The sequence below is a fragment of the Hemicordylus capensis genome, chromosome 10 (genome assembly GCF_027244095.1).
Source record: "Hemicordylus capensis ecotype Gifberg chromosome 10, rHemCap1.1.pri, whole genome shotgun sequence".
NCBI lineage: Eukaryota > Metazoa > Chordata > Lepidosauria > Squamata > Cordylidae > Hemicordylus > Hemicordylus capensis.
In genome coordinates this window covers 27,368,697-27,393,791 of record NC_069666.1, presented here as the reverse complement: position 1 = coordinate 27,393,791, position 25,095 = coordinate 27,368,697, and the positions used below count along the sequence as shown (strand labels likewise).

General features: G+C 46.1%; 1 protein-coding gene across 2 annotated transcripts in view; it reads left to right on the top strand.

The window, feature by feature from the left end:
* The window catches only part of RORA (RAR related orphan receptor A), a 417,924-nt gene that overhangs the window by 214,184 nt on the left and 178,645 nt on the right, over positions 1-25,095 (top strand). The gene's annotated exons all lie outside the window — the stretch shown is intronic.

The window sequence follows — 25,095 nt, the reverse complement described above, 5'->3', positions numbered from 1 at the left end:
GCAACTTGAGCAAAACAGTTTTTTAGAAGTTTCATTTTGAAATGTGTACGTGGTTTTGCAAATAAAGTGCATTCAACAGGTTAATACAAACCCATAGGGAAATAAAACATTAATTAAATGCACCACTGAGAGACCTTAAAGGCCAAGTTGAAGACAGATCAACCTGGAGAGAATCTACCTATGTGGTCGCTAAGAGTCGATACCGACTTGACAGCACTTAATCAACAAATCAATCAGTCAATGGTACAATTGCAAAGTGAGTGTGTGATCATTGAAACACTTATTTTGGACTTGTTTAGAGTTTTGGTTCCAGTTCAGGCCCAAAGCGACCAAGACGTGTTCAATTCAACTTCAGTTCTGGTCCACTGGAAAACCTTCTCTGAACTAGTTTTTGGGTGTGGTTTGGGTTCAGATTCCCTTTGCCTCCGGGGCTTCCACACAGGGCCGTGTTCGTATCATCCTTGAATTTGCAAACTTGTTCAGCTTTATAACCATAAAGCCTCTTGCACCAATGAAGCTTCCCCCACCCCCAGTGAACTCCTCTGTTGACCCCCCTCTTCCCTTTTTAACCATTTTTCAGCTTCCAGCTTCCCCTTCCCTCCACAGAAAACAAAAGGCTAAGAATAAGGCTGGCCCCATCGATCCAAGAAAGAACAGGGCAGTCGTTGGATGGTTCATGGGGGCTGATCTCGTTCAGCCAGAGTGCTTCTTTGGTGCAGCATGGAAGGAAGGAGCGGGACTCTTTGTAGCCCTTGCAGTGTCTCAGCAGCATCACTCCAGAGCAGATCAAGACCTTCTGCAGAGAGCCCTTGCAATGAAGGCATTTGAGGTCAGCCTGCTTGAACATCTTTATGCTATTAGGCCTTTGAAGCTTCTGCAAAGCAGACGCACGTCCAAATCTTTGTGTGCGAGTTGGGGTTTTTTCATTTTTTACATCTTGGCTTGGCTATCATGAGCGCTTTTCCAGGTTGTGTCGTGAGGGAGGGGTTGAATCTTTTGGAGACTGTAGTACAGTTATCTCAGAGCCTCGGAGTTCAGTTGTGTCCGGAAATATTTAAGCTGTTAAAAGTTTTGCATGTCATGGCATCACCAGCAGTTCTCATAACTTTCTCTGGGGTAATCTTACTGGTTTACTTCAGCAATCTCTGGAGGCTGGGATCTTGAAGACTGCCTTTTTTGTTTGGTTGGGAAAAAATCTTGCAGTGAATTTTTTGGACTTATGTAATGCTTCAAGGCGTTTCCCTCTGCAAAGGTGTCTTTTATTGCCTATAATTTAGTTTGCAGAAAGACAGAAGAGTCAAGCAGAAAATGCCTCCTGAATCATCAGGATTTTGACGTGCATTGCTGATTATGTGAGGTCTCTCTTTCCACCTGATGTGGCTGAAAGTTTAAACATTCAACGAAACACTGCTAGCATTTGGAAGAGAAGCGGAAATTAATATTTAGGTTTTAATATGTAACTCTCTACTTAATCATTGCCTCTTCAGCTAGATGTGAAAATTATCTCAATGCTTGAATTACGATGAGGACAGGGGACCCACTCCCTGACTTCCCCCAGTTGCACCCAGATCATTGCCCCTTGTAGCCTTCTAAAAACAATAGCAGGGGACTGTCCCTGAAGATAAGGGACTTGGGCACTCAGATTAAATCTGAGCCCTGGATTATCGAATCTAAAGATTTCCAGACCTTGAACCTGAGGCAAATGGGTGGATTTTTATGTGTTGTTATTGGGTGTAACTATTTTGAGTAAAGGAGTTGATATGGCTGTTTCCTTGGGAGCTATTTAGTGTCAAGATACTCTGGGTTACTAAGTTTAAGCAATGCTCTTCCCTCAAATGTCTTATTCTCACAAGTTGCTGAGGGCTGGTGTACATGGGGAATTCTCTCAACAGGAGGCCATGCAGCCAAGGATTTCTTCTTAAAGTTGCAACCATCTTGGGCAGAGCCTCTTCCATCTGAGGTCCATTGGCCCTTCTCCCCAGTTATCTGAACCATTGCACCATGTTTTAGAAATGAAATACTGGCATTTGTATCCTTTCCAACAGCAACCTGCTTTCCAGAAAGACAAAACACTTTGTTTTATTTAAGCATTTTAAAATTATCTGGAAGGATAATTATTAGCAAGTCTATGGCACACCCATGGAACAGATTACCCAGTTGGGTTGGGCTGGACTTCTCCAGCTTGAAATCCGTGATGTGTGCAAATGACTTAAACCTTTGCAAAGCGCTCACAGTGAGCCCACAGAGATCTCTGTCGGCCACTAAGGCCTCTGCCACAGAGCTGCTACACAGACTTCACAAACGGATCTAGCTGGTGCTAAGCTCTTCTTGGCTGCTTTTGAGAAGGACCTCTGAGGAGCAGCAAGGGTTGGGTGTTGGAGTCCTGACTCTGGGACTGGAGCACCCAGGAGGGGAAAGCACCAGCCAACAGCTAGGAAGGAAGGAAGCAGGAACGGTGCAGTACAGTTTACAATATGAATACGACAAATGCTTATAAACCACTTCTCAACAAAAGTTCCCAATGCAGTTTACATAGATATAAATAAAATGGCTCCCCGTCCCCAAAAGGCTCACTGCCTAAAAAAAGAAGCATGATATGCACCAGCAACAGCCACTGGAGGGTGCTTTGCTGGGGATGGACAGATGAAGAGAATCACCACTTCTAAAAGGTGCCTCTTTGCTCAGTTAGCAGGGATTAAAGAGTAGATCCCGACATGTTTCGAGTAAAAATATTCTTCTGGAGAAGTGGTTTACATGGTACAATACTTGACTTATAAACAGCTTAGCTGTTTTACTCAAAATGCATCAGGGTTTAATAAACTGTATTGCACTGTTGCAATGAAGGACCAGCAGTGACAATCCAGAAAAAGTATGGCAGTCTTACTGCTTTTGTTTACAAATGCTTATTTGTGCTTGGATGGTGACCATGGCATTGGAGTGTGCAAAAAGAAAAGAAAAATCACATACTCTTATCTTTTCATAAGGATATTTATTTATTTATTTATTTATTTATTCTTTAAATTTATATCCTAATTTTTTCCAATCAACTCAGAGCAGCTGACAGAACTGGAAAAAATAATCCTGTCCTGAAGACGCTCATAATCTTTTTAAAAAGCAACACAAGAAACAAGCAAAATAATTAGAAAGGGGGGAAAGTTCTCAGTGGAAGTTGGTTCTTGTTGGCCAATGGAGGGGCCTCGCTCCTTGCTCCACTGTCTGCTGCAGCCTGATGACAATGATTGTACGTGTTTATGTGTAAAGGTTGTACTCAGTTTATGTGTAAAGGCTTATGGTAAATAAATGATCCCCTTTCAACAGCTGTGTAAGGCAGTCCAGCATTGTGATCCCTGTATTGCAAATGGGTTGGAGGGTTGCTGATGCAGAGAATTAACAATAATAATAATAATAATAATAATAATTATTATTATTATTATTATTATTATTATTATTATCAATTATTATGCTATTTAATAACATCTGGTAGACTCTGTGTAAATAGCATAATAATAGATAATAATTAATAATAAATAAACTTTGTTAGCCACCCCATAACAACTATACAATACAAAACAATTTAAAAGCTTTTTTTATAAACCGGTTTTAAAAATCAATTTTTAAAAGCCTGAGTGAACAGAAAGGTCTTCACCTAGCGCCTAAAAGAACGCATCTAAAAGAACAAAGTGATGGTGCCAGGCGAACCTCACTGGGGAGGCTATTCCACTCAAAAGGCCCTCTCCCTACCTGCCTTACCTTGTTTGGCAGGGGCACCCAGAGGAGGGCCTCCGAAGAAGATTATAAGGTTCGGGTAGGGACATGTGGGGCAAGGCGCTCTCTCTGGTAACCCAGTCCCAAGCCATTTAGGGCTTTGAAGGTTAAAACTAGCACTTTGAATTGGGCCCTGAAATGGACTTGGGAGCCACTCTGTTTTGTACCGGCGGCAATTTCTGGACCATTCTCAAAGGCAGCCCCACGTATAACGCATTGCAGTAATCTAAGCGAGAGGTGACCACAGCACGAGTAACTGTGGCCAAGCTCTCTCTGCCCAGGTACAGTCGCAGTTGATGTATCAGCCAAAGCTGATCAAAGGCGCTCTGAGCCACAGAGGCCACTTGAGCCCCTAGCAACAGTGCTGGATCGATGAGCACCCCCAGACTCCGAACCTGGTCCTTCAGCGGGCGTGCAACCCCATCTAGAACAGGCATCCCCATCTAGAACCCCATCTAGAACATCATTCACCTGGGCAGAGGAACCACCGACCAACAGTGCCTCTGTCTTGTCTGGACCGAGTCTCCCCTTGTTCACCCTCATCCAGTCCAAACCACTCGCCAAGACCACTGGAGGAGTTCAGTGCAAAGGTGGAATTTGAGCACGGCACGACCTTTGCCACCAGGCTAGATGGTCTCTTGGCACTGAATGCACTTTGGGGGCACTTTGAGGGGTGGGGGCAATTTGAGGCGCTTGTACAAAAGAGGGCGTTGAATGTTTTGTGTGAGAAAGGAAAAGCAGGTGATAGGGGGCATTGCTGTCACTTCCAGGTAGGGCTGGCAGACTCTGAGCTTTCAAAAAGTGGAACTGGAAGTGAATTTCTGGGTTTCTCTCAGGGCACAGCATCCACTCGAGGAAAGCCAGAAATGTTCTATGAGATGAGTGAAAATTCCTAGGCAATTTCTGCACATCACTGCCTACCAGCTCCATAAAGGGATGCGCACATCCTGTATTTGTGTACATGTGATGAGTGGAGAGATTATCTAAAATGGTCTCTTCCTGCCTGCCTTCATGGAAACTCTTCTTCTGCACAGCTGCAAGGACCACTTCATGCACTTCCTCTTGTTTTATTGTTTGCAGGTCCAAATAAGTACTAGAAATGTGAGCCAATTTGCAACCAAAACTGACTCTAAGCTGTGCCTGAGCCAGGGCTCCCAAATGTACATAGACGAGTGTTTAAAGATGCACATACCTCTTCCATGTGTTACACGAGGCAGGATGCTGGGCTGGATGGCCAAATCCAGCAGGACTTTTCTTATGTTTGCTGCAGCGAGCTCCCATGTAGCAGAGGACCTTCCTGCAGCACTTACAATGTGTGGAGCTGCTCTAGTACCTGAATATTTGTGTGTTTCTTCTCCAATTTGGGCTTCTGAAGAGTTAACAGTTTAATCTGGGATGTGTGGAAACCTTACATAACTCATTCAGTCTCATCTCTTGGGTGTTTCGCTGCACACTCTGCCAGAACTAATTTCACGGTTTTAAAACAACTTGTGATACAAAAAGAATCTGTAATGAGCTATTGGGAGAGATGATGGCTTCCTTTTCCATCCAGGAGGGAGGCTGGCTAGTTGACCTGTAGGAATTTTGCGGTCACATGAACTCCAGCATCCCAGTTAACCAGGGACAGCCCCTATTGTCTAGTATCCATTCTCCCTGTTTTGTCTTTTGGAGGTGCTCTTTCAAACACTATTAGTAAACTGTCATTTTTCAGGTTTCAGCTTCATCTCCTGGGTATCTGGTATGAAAGCAAGGGAACAGATGCAGACTAAATGTATATATTTGAAAAGAAAATATTGGCATACGACTACCTCTCCAGCATCCATAACCACTGATCCCAAGAATAAAATGCAATAGTAAAGAGCCAGTGATGTGCACTGTCTAGGGCAGGCCTGCACATCTTTGGCCCTCCTGCAGATCTTGGACTACAACTCCCATCATACCTGACTATTGGCTGCTGTGGCTGGGGATGCTGGGAGCTGTAGTCCAAAAACAGTTGGAGAGCCGAAGTTCTGCATCCCTGAGTTAGAATGTCAGACCTTGCAGGGTGGTTGTGCTGATAAAAGGAGCAGGCGTAAATCTTGTATGGTGCCCTGAGCATAGGAACATAGGACGCTGCCATATACTGAGTCAGACCATTGGTCCATCTAGTTCAGTATTGTCCACACAGACTGGCAGTGGCTCCTCCATGGTTGGAGGCAGGAATCTCTCTCAGGCCCTATTTTGGAGATGCTTCCAGGGAGGGAACTTGGAACCTAGATGCACTTCAGCATCTTGCAAGATAAAAATGGAATTAATAAATGTTTCACATATTGTGTGTTACAGTTTCAGCACATAAGTGGATGTTGCCTGTGGAGAGCCACTTGAGACCCCTGCCCTGGAGGGGTCTCAAAAGGGCAGGAAAAATAGATATTTTTAGACAGGCCAAAAATGACATTTTAAGAAAAATTAACAAACATAGACAATTTTGGAGTTCATATTCTGAAGTCAATTTTTGGTTGTAATATTCAGGTTTCATAGTTTAAAAAAACCGAGTAATGTGGCTGTTTGCGTTTGTCAGCTGTGTGACTGGTTAAATGACAGAGTGGACTAGTGCAAGATTCATTCAGTGCTGTGTTGCAATCATCTTGCCAGCCGTCTGTCAGAGACTGTTAAATCCTGCCTCTGCTGTGCTCAAGTTGAATATCAAATATTCATTGAATATTAGTCAAATATTTGCCGTATTCCTAGAGGAGAATGGGAGAGGCAGATGTATTTCAGTTCTGCTTCCAGGGATGGGCAGCTTGTTCTCATGTTGGGGATGTGGCACGGCTTTCTTGCATTTTAGAATATGATTCGTTATTTCAATCCATTCCTTTGATCCGATGTTTGTATGAGTTGTGGGCTGATCTGGATTTTAAAAAGCAGGATAGAAATAGGCACCATTAATGAAATAAAAGAATATTAAGCCATTAACCGTGAGCAACATCTTTTAAAAGTACTGTTTTATTCTGGCTGGATTTGAGAGTCTCCGGACCAGAGAATACAATCCATATTCTTGCAGAGCCCAAGTCAAGTTTATTATTACAGTCCATGACCAGAAAACAAACAAACAAGGAAGAAAAACAATACAATACAATAAAAATATACAACATCAAAATAATAAATTACATAAAACTGAGTTACAAGGATGGCAAGGTCATACACAGCTAAGTTTATCTCGTCTCATTTTACATGCTGCAGCACAGAATCTTGCAATCCTCTCTGTAACCTCCGCGTGGCAATCCATTAAAAAATAAGAAACATAATAATCCTCAGAATAACCCGGTTTGTCTTTTAAAAGAGGTTCTATCCATATAGGGCGAATAGTCCTATAAAAGGCACAGTGTAAAAGGACATGCAGAGCCCTCAGACCTTTCTATGGGGCTTCTGCCAGAAAGCATTCTATTGGATCATGCACCCAAGTGATCAAAAATTGGTGGTTTTAACACTGTCATGTTTTGAGATCCCTGCACTTTTCTGATGGGCCTTTTGAGCTTTTTCCCTAGTGTAGGTGCTGGTTGCTGGTGCCAGCGACATCTTGGTCTTTTTGCCACTCAGTTTGTTAATTTGTAGCTTTTATTTTGTGGTCGTGTTGGCTTTCTTTGTGCTTTATGTTTGTTATTTTTTGTATGTATGTATGTATGTATTTATTTATTTATTTACGGCCAATGGCCAAAACAAAACAACACAAACAATAAACAGTTTACATAAAGTTTGCAAAGTGGCATAACTTTAAAACAAAGCTTTGGTGCAATTTCATTTTTCATTCTTTGTTCCCTGCACAAGCCTTTAGGTAGGGAATAAGACAGAACTCCCACACCCCAAATACATGAGGATGTGTCTGAATGAAATCTCTTGATGGTGAAAGCCAGGGAGTTGGTCTCTTTCCCATCCTCCCTAAAGCACCTTAGACTCAGCCAGTTTGGAAATTCTGCTTGTGTACTGTAGACCAAACCAAACCAATAGCATGAAATGAAGCCAGGCTAACTGGCATCTACTCTCTTCCCCAGCAAACAGAGCCCCTGTCATATTGCTGAGATCGAGAGCAGGGAGAGCTTTCGGGTGCTGTCAAAAAGTCATCTAGGAGAAGAAGAGCAGCATCCCACCTGTCAAGGCCAATCGCTGCTCTTACGCAGCCTCTGATGTTTCATTCTTGGAGACTGCCGTGCAGTGAAATCTCTATCTTGGCCCTCAAAAGACAGAAGCCAGGTGAAGGGCTGGTAAGAGCCAGAGGCTTGGGGAAGGGCTGGGGGAGAAATGCCTGCCAGTCTTTGGCCAGGAACTGGACTGAGAAGAAGGTCCGTGGGTTTTGCCTGGGCTGGCTAACACAAGCAGTGGCTTAGGTAGCAGTATTTGGGGTGGGGGCAGAAACTAAGCAGGACACAATTTGGGGTTTGCACCCCAGGATCTCCTGCTGGGCCATGTGCGGCTCTTGGGTCATGTTATGCAGGTGCTTGGGGGTGGAAAAATAGCTGGGATTGGGCCTTCGCTTTGTGGACCAGAACGGATCGATTAGGTTGAGGACTGGAATTTAGGAACAGGCAGGAGATGGGGACAAAAACTCCCATTACAAATTAGCTGGCTGTTGAGAGCTTTATGGACACCTAACTAGAAAGTCGAAATCTGCATTTTGATGCGACTTTGTTGCATCATGACAACTGTGGGATAAGAGGGCCAGGAGTGACTTGGGCTGTCTCGTCATTTTGTCAGGAACTGTCCCAGCACTTAGGAGTGTCAGGCTGATGTGGTGAGGTACGAGTCTTCTCAACCCTTTGCTTATAATCCTGAAAACAGCCTCAATTGGCGTTGGGGTTGTGGCCTTTGATGGAAGAGCGGAATACCGTCTTTCAAGTAGTCACAGCGGGCCTTTCACCCACAAAGTTAGTGCTACAAGCTGGATTGGTGAGCTGCTCTCCAGCCAGCAAGGTGTGTCAGCGGCCCTCTGCCGAGCCCTTTCCTTTGTGCATCAGGCAAGTTACGCAACAACCAAGCCATGCAACTTTAAGACACATTTTAAAGAGGTGCATTGATATTTTGATATATGCCAGAAGAACTGGCTGCCTATTGGATGGATTGCGCTGCCTCTAAACATGGAAGGAAGCAGCTTTCTTCTGAATACTGTTTGCTGTGGACTAGCAGGGGAGGTCTGTGGTGAGCTGAGGAAACTGCCTTCTACGGAGCCAGACCATTGGTCCATCTAGTTCAATACTGTCTACTCCAACCAGCAGTGTCTCTCCAGGATTTCAGAGAGGAATCTCCTTCAGTCCTACCTGGAGATGCCGGGAATGGAACCTTGGGTCTTCTGCTTTACACCTCAGCTATAGCCCCACATGGCTTCTCAGAGGCTGGTTGTTGTTGGATGAAGAAGCAGACAGACCATTGCCTTTGTTAAGGGTTATGTCGGCCTTGTAATCCTAGTGATTTCAAATCAGAGTTGCTCGTACTCTATGAAACCAGTTCAAACCATGTGCCAAGGAAGTTTAAACTAGGCACCAACATGTAAGGTAAGCACGTGGCCCGTGTTCAAGCATTTCCTCGATCAAAGCAACTTGGGCCCTTGAGATTTGTTGCGTGCCTTGTGCCCGCTCTCATGGCTGCTCAGAAATGGCTGCAAATGGTTTTCAAACACCTCACAACTTCCATGTGCAGAAAGAGCTCTGAGAGGCGCATGTGCAGGTCCCTCGAAGACATTTGGGGCACTTGAGAATGGCCGGGGCAGGGAAGGAAAGGGTGGAGGAGGCAGATCAGGGTCTCTGGCCTTTCCCTGCCACGTTCATTAGGAAGGCACGGAGGGGCTGCGTGTTGAGCGAAATCATCACTGATGTCAGTGTTCATAAATAATTAATATGACATTTTAAATTGATTTGTTTCCAAATAGAGTTCCGCTCAGTGGCTGCTCAGCCTCAGTAATGAACTCCTACTGCCACCCGAGCGCTGTGCCGGCAAGAGGGGAACTGCCTTTCCCGCCACCTGCTTCTCAAGGTGAAAGCCTTTACTATTGGGCAGGGAGTTAGGAACACGGGTCTGCTTGTCAGAAATGAACCCAACCCAATTCTCTTCTGAAATCAGGACTGCTTGGGAGCAAGGGGAGGTGGTGGCATCCTCGAGGGAGTGACTCGGTTCTTGCCAGACTCCGTTATAGTTTGGATCGAGGGAGTGTGAGAAGCAATGCAAGCAGCGGGAGGGGAAATTTCCAAATGTCACCGATCATTTTGACTATGAAAACACCAGGAGCAATTTTTCAGGACGGAGCAGCCAGTAGACAATGCATTTTTCACTCAAACTAAGCCCCTCCCTCCTTATCAACCCTCTGGGGAAAGATCCTCCAAACTATTGCAAAATCCACTTCAAATTTTATAGTGGAGTGACACGTTGAATATTAACAATTCAGTCATCTTCCCCAAAGGCTTTGGAGCTTCTTACTTACAAGGGAGTTGATGTGTCAGTGACCTCTTGCACTGTGGAGAGCAAAACACTCACACTGACTTGAGAGGAAGAGCCTCGTGTCTGGAAGGGCCGGGGAACTGTTAGCAGTTGAAATCTAACAACACAAGCCCACTGATGAAAAGACTCAGGGTCTTCCACGTCAATAATTTAAATGCACAGAAAATACACCATCACAGCTCGGTTGTTGTGGGGAACTGGAATGTCTTTCCCGTGTGCCCACATTTGAATATTGAATGGTACTACTTAATAAGACCTGGTTTTTTTTTTGCTTCCAACTTGCACTTTTGAGACAAGGGAATGTCTCTCCTTTGTTACCGGACTTCTTTTTAAAAACCTGACATGTGTTGATTGATCTTTTATCATAAAATCTGTTCCACATCTTGCCATTAAAAGCACTCATTAAAACAATACAGTCAAAATAAAAGCAATTACAAAACAAGAGAAAGGTGGCACAGATGGACTTTCTGCTCCAATAAAATCCATTTAAAAACAACCAGCAGCTGGAGAGACTAAAGAGTCTTTGCCGGATGGGGAAAGCTCAGGAGGAGTGCCAAAGCCAGGGTGTGGCTGCTGAGAAGGCCTTCTCTTCCCAACCAAACACAAGTCAGATGTGGATGGGAAAAAGAGAGAGAGAGAGGCTTTTGTGGAGCATGTTAATAGAAACAACAGAAGTGATTCAACTTGATTCCTAATTGCACCATCTGTCTACTCAGAGGTGCTCAATCTTGGCTCCCCAGATGTTGTTGAACTACAACTCCCATCATCCTGAGCCACAATGCTGTTTGATCGTTGTGGCTGGAGATGATGAGAGTTGTAAGCAAACAGTATCAGGAGACCCAACTTTGAGGACTCCTTGTCTCCTATGCAACCAGAGCACCTGATGCAGCCACCTTGCTGAAGCTAAGTAGGTCTGAGTTTGATCGGTGACTGGATGGGAAACAGCCCAGGCACCTTCTGTACCCTGCCTTGAGTTCTGTGCAACATCTAATTAAGAGTGAGGAGCTCTGGCATATGAGCTTCATGGTCTAGTAACTGCCTCCTAGGAGTGCTTCAGCACTTTTTTCCAGTGCAAACCTCTCCATTGAGGAAAGAATTTGCCCACAGACCTTCCTGGGTGTTGAACTAATAGTGTTGGAAGTTCAGCCTCTGAGGTTGGAGACAGACTATGGTTTTAAGAGAGCTGAACGTGATATGATAGAGGAATTGTTCTTGTGGTATATGCAGTCATTTTTTCTCTCCTTCTGCCATCTTTGGTCCAACAGATCTTGCAGGTTTTCCAACTCATGACATAGGCTGGAGCGCATGAGTCAACATCACCTGATTTCCTTTTTTCTTGCTTTTCTTCCTTCCGTCCTTCTTTCATCTTCCTTCCTTTTGCTGTATTTGGTGCCATTTCTACTTATTTGCTTTGCAGTCACCTCCGTAATGCTTTGTAGCTCCGTCAGTATGTAAATTAAACCAAGCATAGATAGCTTTATGCTGCTTAATGTTCAGCTGATAAAAATTAATGTGGTGTGAAATGAGCATTTTATCTGACTGCAGATACAGTGACGGAGTTAATTAGATTGGCAGAGCAAAATGTTATTAAATCGTAGAAGAGGCCCTGATCGCGGAGGGCTGGCCGCACCTCAGAATCGGGAGTGGGGGTTGGATGGACAGCAACGTCATGTTAAATCAGCTGTGGCAGGCGCAAAACAAACATCCCGAGAATGAGGCACTAGTTAAGCAATCAGACATGACAAAAGGAGCAGGAGTGCTGATGATTGCATGCCTTTGGTGCACAGGGGAAGGTTCAAGGCAAGCCAAAATGCTCCCAGCGCACTAAGGAAGTGCATTCATCAGCATTAACACATGGTTGACAGTATCATCTTGCCAGGAAGCATTGCTGGTTCCAAAATTCAGTGTTTGGGCCTTGTTGGGTGATCAATAGGCCTGAAAGCAAGAGGAGGATGCTTAATTTCAGGATGCTACTTCAGCAAAGGTTGTGCTGGAAACAGCAGGTAACCATCACAGCTAACAGCCATTGACTGACTGTTCCCCCATGAATTTGGCTAAGCCATCTATTATTTATTTATTTGTTTATTAACATTTTATATCCCGCTCTTCCTCCAAGGAGCCCAGAGCGGTGTACTACATACTTAAGTTTCTCCTCACAACCACCCTGTGAAGTAGGCTAGGCTGAGAGAGAAGTGACTGGCCCAGAGTCACCCAGCAAGTCTCATGGCTGAATGGGGATTGGAACTCGGGTCTCCCTGGCCCTAGTCCAGCACTCTAACCACTACACCACGCTGGCTCAGATGCCTATTGGCTATTGGGCATCACCCACTTGTAGCAGTGAATATGCAAAGGGATATGGAAATATGAAGTGTTCCAGAAGGGTCTCTCCCGACGGAATGAAGAGGAAGTATTCTAGGAAAAGGAATGGATTTTGCTTGCGTTACCTCCCCCAGCCCCACAGCCCCTCTTTTGAGTTGAAACGTTTGCTGGATAACTTTTGAACCAATCTTAGTTGAATAATAAAAGCTCACTGAATATTTGTGCATGCAGTAAATAATCTGTGGATTTTGACGTCAGTTATTCTTGAAGGAGGATTGGGGTGGGAGCAGGGAAGAGGATTTCCTGCTCTGATCTGATGGCTGGCCGTGTTGCTGTTTTGCGAGCGAGTTGGAACTGGTCTCCGGACAGAGCAGCCTTGACGGGTCCATCTTTATTTGCATGGCTTTCTGGAAGGAGCCCGTGCCTACCAGTCGTAACTGGAAATGACAGAGGTTGTAGATAAGCCGTGAATGTTGTTATGATGTTATTGTTTAATCATAACACAGGAAGGCCAGCTGATGCCCCATATAGTTTATGGGCTTCATTGCCACATAAAGTTCCTGCTCAGAGCTCGCCATAAAAGAAATGCTTAGAAGAGGGCCTGTAATTCCGAAAGGGGGAGCTGTGCTCTGATTCACGAACTCACAGTGGAGAGATCTCAATGAGCTTCAGGGCCAGGAGGCCTGACAATAAGATGTGAGCATTTTGCTCAGCATATCTTGCTGTTATTCTCATCCCTTTGCGGCTTTGGAGCGTTGCTGTGGTATATCCAGGGGCCTAGGTATACATACAAGCAGTTGCAGAATCATGGAGTTGGAGAGTTGGAAGGGACCTTAAAGTTCAGTGCAGGAACTACCCTGGCAGATGTCCATCCAGCCTCTGTTTGAAAATCTCCAGCGAAGGATAGTCCCCCATTGTATGAACATAGTTTGAACATACTGCTCCACTATTGAGCAGCTATTGCTGTCAGAGGCGTAACTAGGGGCAAGCACTGCCCAGGGCAAGCACTGAAATTGCGCCCCCCCCGCCGCGTCCCCCCCGCCGCCCCCCCCAACATACATCTGACTGACACACATGTTTCAGAAAACTTTTATTTTAAAAATTTTAAAAAATACAAAAATTACCAAAAATTTCAAAATGCACTACATACTTAGGTTTTTCCTCACAACAACCCTGTGAAGTTGGCTTGTATCTCAAACATCAGAATTATGATGCAATGATGATTATTATGATTATGATGCCCCTCCCTCACGCCCTGGTTCTGTTCCTGACTTTCCCTTGTGAGTGACTGTATTTTAACAAAACGAAAACCAAGGACTCCAAAGTAATTCGAGGGACTAGGGTGATAGTGCTAAAGACTCCTTATTCTCCCGCTGTTAAAGAAAGACTCCCCTTTTCCAAAACCGCGCGCTATTTACACCAGAAAAGGTTTCAAATGGAGGGGGAAGCATTTATGCATTTATGCTTTATTTTATGTTACGATTTCAAAGTTAGAAAAACTATAAAAGGGCCACTTTAGAGAAGATATGCACTGCCTTAGTTGCAAATCCTGCTTTTTTGAGATTCCCTGCAATTGAATAAAGCGATAATATACACCTTTGCTATTTAAATTGGTTGGAGAGTATTTATGACAATAAAAAATGAAATGGCATTTCAGATGCAACATTGGTTGCCTAAGACCACTCAGATTTAACTAATCTTCATCACATTGACAAAAAGAGCAATTAAAATTAAAATCCATGACTAAAACCAAACCACTTTGGGGTTGTTTTTAATGAAAGGTGGTATATAAATTTAACAATAAATGTTTAGAAGTATATACTTTCACCCCCTGCCCAACCTACAGTTAATTCCAGCTTATTTTCAAAGGGCTTCTAGTTTTATTTACAAATTGCTTGGCAGCACCAATGTTTAAGTAATCGCTAATTGCTCCTAATGATAGTTTTACTTATTGTTAAATTTATATACCACCTTTCATTAAAACATTCTCTGTTCATCTGATTTTCAGTCTGGTTAATTAAATCGGTGGAGGTTTAGACTTTCCTGATGGGCTGAAACAGTTAATCCATTTTGATGATGACATATAATTAAATTAGCTTGCATTACATAGTGAAAAAGTCCAGGAAGGGAGAGATGGGGGGATGTGGAACCCAAGGTTCCAAATCCCCCCATCTCCCCCTCCCTGAACCTTTTCAGTTAAAACGTGGTTAGATTATAGGGGAGGAAGGACTTGAATGAGCAAAAAGGGGAACTGGTTCGGGCGTTCAGGAAGTTGTTCAGAAGAGGGAGTTGTTCAGGAAGTTTGCTCTGGTGCGTGTCCTCCTCTCGACGCATGCGTGACTGGTGGCGGGGCGGCGGGGCGCGCCGGGGAGTGAGAGTCAGAGACTTGGACTACGAAGACGCCGCGGCGCCCAGTGCTGGATGAGCAATGCCAATGGGAGGGGCGCCGGGACCGGGGGAGGGGGACTGCTCTGCAAAAAATAAAGAAATAAATAAAAATAAAAATAAGAAATTTTTCCGGCAAATCGGCGGGGGCACTTTTTGGCGCCCCCTGCCAAGTGGCGCCCGGGGCACGTGCCCCCCCTGCCCCCCTATAGTTACGCCTATAATTGCTGTTAGACTCTTCCTCTGAATGTTTTGTCTAAATCTGTTTCCTTATCCTATTCCCCCACCCTCACCCCAACCTTCTCCTCTCCGGGCTAAACATCTTGCCGCTTCTTCAACTATTCTTTGCAGGACTTGATTTCCAGATTTTCCATCATCTTTTTTTGTCCACACCAGAACCCAATCAATCAATTTATTTATTGCGGCCGTAGGCCATACAGAAAACATACAAAATAAAAAAGATTAAAAACAAAACATACCAACAATAGTATAGTACGTAGTAGTAAACAGTGGCTCCTAAAATTTGGATCTTAAGCAGGATCTTAATCTAATAGAACCCATTACAGATTATCAATGTCCTCCTTTAAAAAAAAAATCAGATTGCTGTAACTGGACATAATATTCCAAGGAGGGTCTGACCAGTAAAGAAGAGAATGAAATGATTACTTCTTGTTATCTGGACACTGTGCCTCTATAAATCAGCCCGAGATTGCATTTGCCTTTTTAGCAGCTGCATCACACTGCTGGGACATGCCCAACTTGTATTCCACTAAGACACCTGGATCATTCTTAAGACACCTAGATCCTTGATCTAGGACACCTGGATCATTGTTTTGCTGCCAAGCCAGGTCTCCCCCATCCTAGACTTGTGTGGTACTTTACATTAATCTCTGTGGAACTTCATCTTGTTGGCTTTAGCCCAGGATTTGAGCCTGTCCAGCTCTGTCTAAATCTTGTTTCTGTCTTCTAAGATGTTCTCTATCCCTTCTGGATTCACGTGGTTTGCAAATTTGTTTACATATCCCCTCTACGCCCTCCTCCATGAATGTTTGCTGCATAATAACAAGGAGAAGAAGAAGTAGAAGAAGCATTTAATAGCACTTTCAAGTGTTCAAAATGCTTCGTATGAATTATTTTTTATCCTTACAACAGCTGTGCAAAAGAAAAATAAATAACACCCCTATCTCCTCCTCTTCCTGCTCCTGCTCCTCCTCCTCCTCCTCCTCTCAGTACAAAAGTTCTCAAAATAGTTTGCACAGACAAATTAAGAAGGTTCCCTGTCTCCAAAGAGTGCTCAATCCCTGAACAGGGAGAGTTGCTTCCCCCACTGCTAGCTATGTATGAAAGAGCCACCACTTGAAAATGTGCCTTTTGGCCATGCATTTGCACATGCGCGGCAGCGGCCAAAATGGCGGCCGCTCGCCTTTAAGGAGGCCCAAAAGGGCCAAAAAGGCTACATTGACCTGGCCGCAGCGATGATGAGGGAGGCTGGTGGGGGGAGAGGGAACCCTTACGGACACACACACACACACACACACACACACACACACCCCACGCAGCTACAACGAGCCCCCCGAAGGGACTACAGGTACTTACTTTTAATTATTATTTTTTAAGTTTGCAGACCTACCGGACCGGCGGTTCAGTTCCAGTCCGGATGGAACCGGGGTGTGTGGATCGGTTCAATCACGAACCCCTGGACCGAACCAACGGACTGTGGACCGCCGGACTGGTTCTGCACATCCCTACTTCGGAAGCATGATGGAGACAATCACTCTGTGTCTCTAGGTGGAGTGTGGCATTTCTCCTGATGTATCTGGCAATGGTCCCTCTAATTTTTTTCATCTCTTTGCAGAATGAGTTTTGTTCTGGGCGGCACTATCAAGACAGTGTGTGCGCACCATGTGCATTCAGAGTGGGGCCTTCCTGATTCAACCTGAGCAGGGTCTAAATTGAAGTGAGCAGACATTAGAAAACTTATGAGCGTGCACATGTGTGCACACCTTAGAGGAAACAGTGGTGTCTGGGAGACACAAAACAGGTGATGGGACCCAGCACTGGACTGGCAGCTCAATCCAACATGGCTGCGAAGCTGCAAGAGTCATTCTCCTGGCTGGTGAGGCAACCATCTCAGGTGGCAGGTTTTGGATTTCTTGAACAGGGGCAGTGTGGAGGACCTACTGAGCTGATTTTGGGGTACACTCCACCAGGCAGTTCTCTTGCACAATCCCCATTGACATAAGCAGGAGCTGGGCCAGAATTCTTCATCTTGACCTCTGTATGGGCCTTCAGCTACACCGGGCAACTTAATTTGGCCTACTGAACTATGACAGGCTGTGAATACTCTTCAGTCCACTATTGGCGGTTTTTCTGACTACTTCTTGAAGTGACACTTAAGAAGGGTTAGTGTTAGAGAGCACGTCCATTTAATACGCTCAGCCTTCGGTTTCCAAGTTCACATTGGAACTTGGAGCAACGGCCAACGTGTTGTGATGAATCCAGCACCCGAGAAAGAACACGGCCGGCTTCATCCTGGCAAATTGCATCTCAGCCTTGCTGTACTAATGGGGTTGTGGTGCTGCTGTCATTGCCTGCAAGCAATGTGTTTCTCTCCTGACAAGGAAACACGATGACAGTCTGTGGCCGCAGATTGAGTGAGTTACCGGCGTTGGGCTGCTGCTTTCCTTTCCTCATCAAACCTTGACATGGCAGCCTTGTTTGGTTCCTTCGATCTAATTGCTCGGAGCAGAACACATTTGTGTAGGCAGAGCTGAGCCTTAAGAATGGATGGGAGAAGCTTGCCTTTGAGACAGACTTTTGCATGGCCATTTAGGACTTCAGGGCCATACTGGCCATGATGTTCGATGCCTCGTTGTCCACTCAGGGTGTGGGCGATTTTTGCAGGAGCTGTTGTGTGGTGATGTGGGCTGAGACATTGACACAGATGTTTAAGCCTTGACTTCTCTACTGAGAATTGGCCTCTGGACTGGAGCAGTGTTCCCCATAGCTGGGACTCCCAGATATTGTTGACGACGCTTCCCAGCATCCCCAGAACCGATGGCCTTTGACTGGGCGTTATGAGAGTTGTAGTCGTCAACATCTGGGAGTCCCTGTTACAGGGAACGCTGTTCTGAAGCGGCTGTGTCACCCGCAAACTGCAGTCTTCTGCAGTGACACCTTTTGTGTTTGAAGAGCCACTCTGTAGTGGAGTGGGGCGGGGTAAGTCACAGAGCAACAGCAGAACTCAACACAGGGCTGTTACGGGGTGGCGGCAGCATGTTTCAGACCAAAGCTGCATAAAAGAGGATGCATCAAATATATCAGATTATTGGCCCCATCTGTTCACAATTATAGTGCATTTGGGGAGAGACATTTGGAAACAATAGATCCTTAACAATATGGAGCCAGCGTGGTGTAGCAGTTAGTGTCAGACAAGGACTTGGGAAGGCAAAATTCGAATCCCCACACAGCCATGAAGTTCCCAGGGTGAACTTGGGCCTGTCATTACCACTCAAGTGAGTCTCCCTTGCAGGGTTGTTGTGTGGCTGGTTTGGGTGGCAGCCTCACATTTGCCATAATATCTCACCAGGATTCCAGCTGATGGAAGGGGGAAGTCATCAACACAGTGGACCATGGGGGAAACAGAGCTTTAGGTTCTGTGCAGGTGTGTTGCAACCGGCATGCCACAGAAGGTGCTGACTGTGTGTCTTGCTCAGCAAACCAACTTGAGAAAAGCCCGCTCTTTTCCTCCAGCTGCTTCCTGTCTGCACAGAATCCCAAGAGAGAACAGGCACAGAGATGATAGCGTGTGCCTACCGCAATTGCAGAGGGGCAGAGGTTTATGTCTGCAGCATTAGAGCCTAGTTAACATGATTTAATTTCCATCTCTGCTAATTTATCCTGTTGTCAGTCCCAATCGTTGTTTGAAACAAGATAGTCATCAGGGTTCCTGGCCTAGGGTGGGAATGGACACTTCTCATGTGTGTGCCCGATTCAGCGGCGATCGTTGTTTTGACCCTATATCCCCAGATCTCTTTGGCGCTGACCCCTTTGATAAGAACCGAAAAGAGCCCTGCTGGATCAAGCCAGCCAGCCAGCCTTTGAAATCACTCACAGGCTCGCTGGAGGAACATAGGAACATAGGAAGCTGCCATATACTGAGTCAGACCACTGGTCTATCTAGCTCAGTATTGTCTTCACAGGGTGGCAGTGGCTTCTCCAAGGTTGCAGGCAGGAATCTCTCTCAGCCCTATCTTGAAGATGCTGCCAGAGAGGGAACTTGAAACCTTCTGCTCTTCCCAGAGCGGCTTCATCCCCTGAGGGGAATATCTTATAGTGCTCACACATCAAGTCTCCCATTCACATGCAACCAGGACAGACCCTGCTTAGCTATGGGGACAAGTCACGCTTGCTACCACAAGACAAGCTCTCCTCTCCTTGGGCTGTGCCCTGCCTGGGAAGTCTGGGCTTTGTGGGAGCAACTCCTGGTGCTTCTTGGAGCTGCCCTGGGTCCTGCAGGAACCAAGCTGAAGAACTGTGCCTCTGTCCTCTGCTATTGGCTCAGGGGGCAGCTGCTACTTGACTCCTACTCTCGGTCAGTTCCCTGGCCCAGAAGCCCGCTTAGGCTGTCTCTCCGCCCAGCTGGAACCAGGCACCAATTCGCTTTCAGTTCACTGAGTGGCTTAGGCTGAGAGAGACATGACTGATCCAGAGTCACCCAGTGAGTTTCATGGTTGAATGGGGGATTTGAACTTGGGTCTTCCCAGTCCTAGTCCAAAACTCTAACCACTATGGAACTCATATTTAAAATACATGGCATAAAAGAAACAGGCATTTTCTATTATGCCTAATCATACAAGGCATTGAAGCCCTTTTAAGGTAAAGTGTGCCGTCAAGTCAATTTCAACTCCTGGTGCCTACAAAGCCCTGTGGTTTTCTTTGGTAGAATACAGGAGGGGTTTACCATTGCCTCCTCCCACGCAGTATGAGACGATGCCTTTCAGAATCTTCCTATATCACTGCTGCCCTATATAGTACCAGTGAGGATTCGAACCGGCAACCTTCTGCTTGTTAGTCAAGCATTTCCTCACTGTGCCACTTAAAACAACTAATATAAGCAATTATTATACATTATTTTATGAGTCCACAATTAGTCATTAAAATCTGAATGACAGTTAGGAACTGTTGATCTTAAAAGAAGAAGAAAAGCCCTAATTGTGGGCTTTGTCAGCAAAGAATGCTACCCACAAATGGGCTCTCTCCTTGCAATACAAATGGTAGTTTTGAAGGGAAAGACACAAGTCATTGCTAAAATTAAAATATATGTGCACTCTGTTTTGTGCTGTATGAAGAAAACTGTACCTAGATATGGGTCTTAGTTGTTTCATCATGGCTAAGAGCTACTTCACATTCTCTGACAAAGACATACTTCCACCTGTCCCTACAATGAACACCATCCATTTTTGAAAGGACTACGTCTTTCTGTGCACACTAGAGTGTTCACCATGGGGTGGGAGATCTGCAAATGTGTCTGTCTATTGTCTGACACTCACCCTAACAGAAGAATATTAAATGGAAGAACCATTTCTACATGGAGAGCTCTTCTGTCTCCATTCTGAATTTGGGACGAAGAAGAAGAAGAAGAAAAACAACCAGCAGCACATTCATTATAGCAAAAAAAATAAATTGAAGAGAACTTGATCTTAAGTTAACAAGGCCAGGTTCGCCAGGCTGCAATGCAGCTCAAAAATCCTTGAAAAGCTCAGTCTGCACACCTTTGCTCCATTGATCTCTGGATTATACTCATTCCCGCAAAAATGTGTTTCTCGATAATTGTTTCTTACTGAAGGAACAACACCTGTGATATCTGTCAATAGAACTGCGCAGTGTGGGCCACATGTCTGAGTGAGACATTTCTTGCTGGAGGCAAAACCTGAGCTCTTAAGTCGATGGAATCTACACAACAGAGTGTTGTATTGACTGCTGGATTAAGCCCCAGTCAATTTATGGTTGGGGTGTTTTTCACCTGGGCTCAATACTCAAGGATGGCGGAGAGCAAAGGCAGCACATGCGGGAGCTGGGGTTTGTTAGTTGGTGTTAAACTGTTTATATCACTGGGATACTTTTAAGCCTTTTGACCGAAGCATACGCATGTCCAACAGTGCCGCTCAATAAATGTGGTGGGAAGCTGTTCGTGTTTTCTGCACCCTGTGGTGTGCTGAAGATTGCTGGGTAGGATCCTTCTGCTCCGAGGTGCTTGAAAGGAACAATCATCTGAAAAAGACATCCAGACTGTGATACATTGCAGTCTCTTTCCCCTTGGAGGGACGCACAGCAGCCTAAACAAAACAAAGAAGAAGAAAAACTCAGAGTAAGCCAAAACGATTCACTGGATGTCATCCTGACGCATTTTACTACAGAAGTCCCATGGAAATGCAGTAGCCCTTTAGAGTGACTTTTGAGTAGGAATGTGGAGTAATTTAGTCAGGATGTCAGCCACTGGTTGGTTTGTTTTTTAGATGTTTTTAGCAGTGGAATACAGCGCGCATGCCGAGAAACACACACAACCCTTTAAGAACTTTTCAGCAATGGGTGCAAAAATTCCTGACACTAGCCCTGCTTGGAATTGCCCTTGGGATTAATCAAGGAAGAAGGAAGACGTGAGAATCAGAAGGAAAGGACTGTGTTAAAGCAGGGATGCTCAACCTGGGGTCCCCAGATGATGTTGGACTGTAACTCCTCTCAGTGGCCTTTGGCCATCATGGCTGGGGATGATGGGAGTTGTAGTCCATCAACATCTGGGGACCCAGGATTGAGAACCCATGTGCTAAAACACCGGAAATTAGGAAACGGGACAAGATACTGAGGGTCTTCTCATGCTCAGCCTAACCCGGGCTAGGGATGCTCAGCCTGGGTTAGGCTGCATGTGATAACGGCCGGGATTGGGCCTGATCCCAGGGGTGCGGGGCAGCACCACCTAGCACCACTTTCAAACCCGACTGTTAGGCAAGGTTAAGGGAGTGGGTGCTTTCGTGAGCCGAGCTAACTTCCTGTGTGTTCACTGGGGCTATGTTTCGCCCCAAGAGACAGGCACAGAGACAGGCACCTGGAGCACCCGTCTCCTGGGGGAATCCTTCAATGTCACAGGTCATGTCACAGGTTCATTCTGGGAGTCACAGAGGCCAGGACAATGAGTCCTGGCCTCAGATCAGTCTGCGTGGAGCGGGGCTGATCATGTGGGAGCACACTCTGCGCTCCCACGAGTAACCAACGATGGTCGGGTGCGGGAGGCAAGGTTTGGGAAACCTTCCACCCGCCTGCCCAGTAGGTAATGTGAATGGCCCTGTTCTGTCAAGGGTTTATTTGGGAAAGATGTCTTTGGCTGATACTGCTATTTTATGCCCAACATCTGAAATAGGAAAAGTTGTCTCAGCCCTGATTTAAACACAAGAGGCAAGTCTGGCAAAGTCCAAAGCACAAGCCAGCTATGAAGGCAGCTTGCCCGTGAGAAGCTCTTGATGGCATGTAACAGAAAGAGGTGTTGGATGGATGGCAACCACTGACTCTACAAACTCCGGGCTGGCGAGAACTGGTCCTCCTCCCCACCTTGTGCTGGTGTGCAGGGGTGTAACAAGGGTGGGGTGGGCAGGGCACGTGCCCTGGGCACCATTGCAGGGGGCGCAAAGTGCCTGCCATGCCCTGCCCCCAACTGCAGTCCGGAGAGGTGCCCTGCCCCTGTGGCTACTAGGAGTCCCCCCAGCAAGCACTTGCCATTTATTTCAGGCAGCTTGCTCAGGCTCTTCAGAGCTTGACGCCATGCCCCCTTTGACATCACATGCAAAGGGGGCAGTGCCTTGAGCTCCAAAGAGCCTGAGCAAGCACTTGCCATTTATTTCAGGCAGTGCTTGCTGCCTGAAAGCATCTATTCTTCCTTTCTCTCCCTCTCTGGAGGGAGAGAAAGGGGAATAGATTCTTTCAGGCAGCAAACGCTGCCTAAAATAAACGGCAAGTGCTTGCGGGGGGGGGCTCCTAGCAGCCCGGGCGGGCGGGCTGCTGTGCACACGCTCTCCGGACTGCAGCCAATGGGAGAGCACCCTCCCGCCAGCGCCCAGTCCGTGCTGCATTCATGCTGTATAGTCTTGTGGTTTGCACCAGCTGCTCAGCATAGGGACATATCTGTGAGGATATTTGCGTAGGGACATATCTGTGAGGAGAGTTTTTAATTTGGCAAATTTTAATTTGGCAAAAGATTGCATGAGAATTTGGGGATATGACAAGTTTCTGCAGGGATTGTATGCATGTTGCATTTCTTCTCTTCCCCCCTCCCCAAATTCTGTTTGTAGCTAAATGAAAATATTGATTAGTGCTTGTGGTCATGCTTGCTGCTTCTGTAAAAGAGTATCTTGCTTAGCCAGTGAGGAAGCTGCTTATGCAATAAATACAGAGTGACGTTTGTCCTCAGGGTTATCAGATGTGCCTTTTCCAAAATGTGTCCCTTACAGCAGAATACAATGGGTGCCTTCATTTTTTATAATTGATGCCTCCATGGAACATAATGGATGTTCCTTTTTTAGGCCCTATAGCAGCCACCTGGTGGTGCAGTGGGGAAATGACTTGCCTAGCAAGCCAGAGGTTGCTGGTTTGAAACCCCGCTGGTATGTTTCCCAGACTATGGGAAACACTGATCTGAAAGATGAGTGTCAGATGTTTGGACCAGGGCGGGGGACGCGGGCGGAATTTCAGTGCTCACCCTAGGTGCCATTTTCCCTAGTTATGCCCCTCCTGGTGTGCATCTCTTTGGTGTCCTTTTCCACCCATCCCCTTGGTGTTCATATGAACTTTCCCGCAATTTCAGTAGTTTTCAAGCTCTGTCGGTGGGGCACCCTGGGGTTCCTTGCAAGCTTATCTGGAGTGATGAACCTAGATGGAAGACAATTGTCCCCTGCTGCCCATCCTCCCTTTCAAGCTGCAGTCACAGGGAAGCTTTGGATGTGTCTTGTGTCTTGGATCATATGCTCGGCTGATGCAGGGCAACAGTGATGCCTCACAGAGGAGCTGGGTGGTACCCTGTGTGAAGGGCAGGGGTTCAGCTCCTGACAGCAGACATGGGAGGATTCTCTGAAGGGAGGCAGCTTGGAGCTTCTGCTTTCCACCAGGAGGGACTGGGGCTGCACGTGGCTTATGAATGCTACCAGCTTGGGGTGGCACTTGCCCGTCAGTCCTGCAGCATGACTGAGACTCTTCCCTTGTTCCTTTTACAAATTCAGCGCCTGCCCTTTTACTTCTTGCTAATGCCGACGCTTTCATCCCCGCATCCCTGCTAGGCTTCCAGGCTCTCAGGGTAGCTGTGTCGCATCTCCAGCCTCCCTTCTCCTACCCGTCTTTTCCGCTTCCTTTTATTCCCCCCACCCGCCCCCAACTGCCGTCCTGGGTCTGCTGACTCCCTCGTTCCTCTTCTACTAAATTATGCCCTATTATTTCCACCGCCTGAAGATCTCACAGCTGAAGCATTATTTCTAACCGTATTTTGTATTCCTGGTGCATGCTGTAATCTGGTTTGAGTTTTTATTTTCAGCCAAGCTGCTGACGCAGCGGCACTTTCTGTTTTCGTATTTTGATTGGGTCGGAGTGCTCTTTTTACTACGGGGCTTGGAATCTTCTTAGCTCTCAAGTGCGTGCTTTATTTTTAGAGGCTGTTCCCCCTCACCCACACCTCAGATTGTTTTTGTCAAGAACGCCGGTTCTGAATAATTAAACAGCTATAGGACTTTTAATAAAGAAGAAGTTCCAGTAAGAACATACTGTAGAACAGGTCTGCATAACCAGTGACCCTCCAAGCCAAATGCAGGCTACCAGCTACACATGGCAGCTTGCTTGATACATGGCAGCCCCCCAGGCTGAAGCCCCACCCCCCAAACCTCCACGCTTATGGTGTATGCCTGAAGAGATGTGGGACGCTAGGGTGCCCCAGCATTCTCAGCACGGGAAGAATCTCCCCATGAGTGCAGGATTTGCCTCTTCGGGCCAATGAGCATGGAGAGTGAGGGGCTGGGTTTTGGAGCATGTCAGTATGGAGGAGGGGGCTTCCCAGGCATGCTCCTGCCGTCCCCTCTTGCTGCTTGCCACCGTGCACCTGGTTTTCAGAGGTGTGCTGCTTCTGAACCT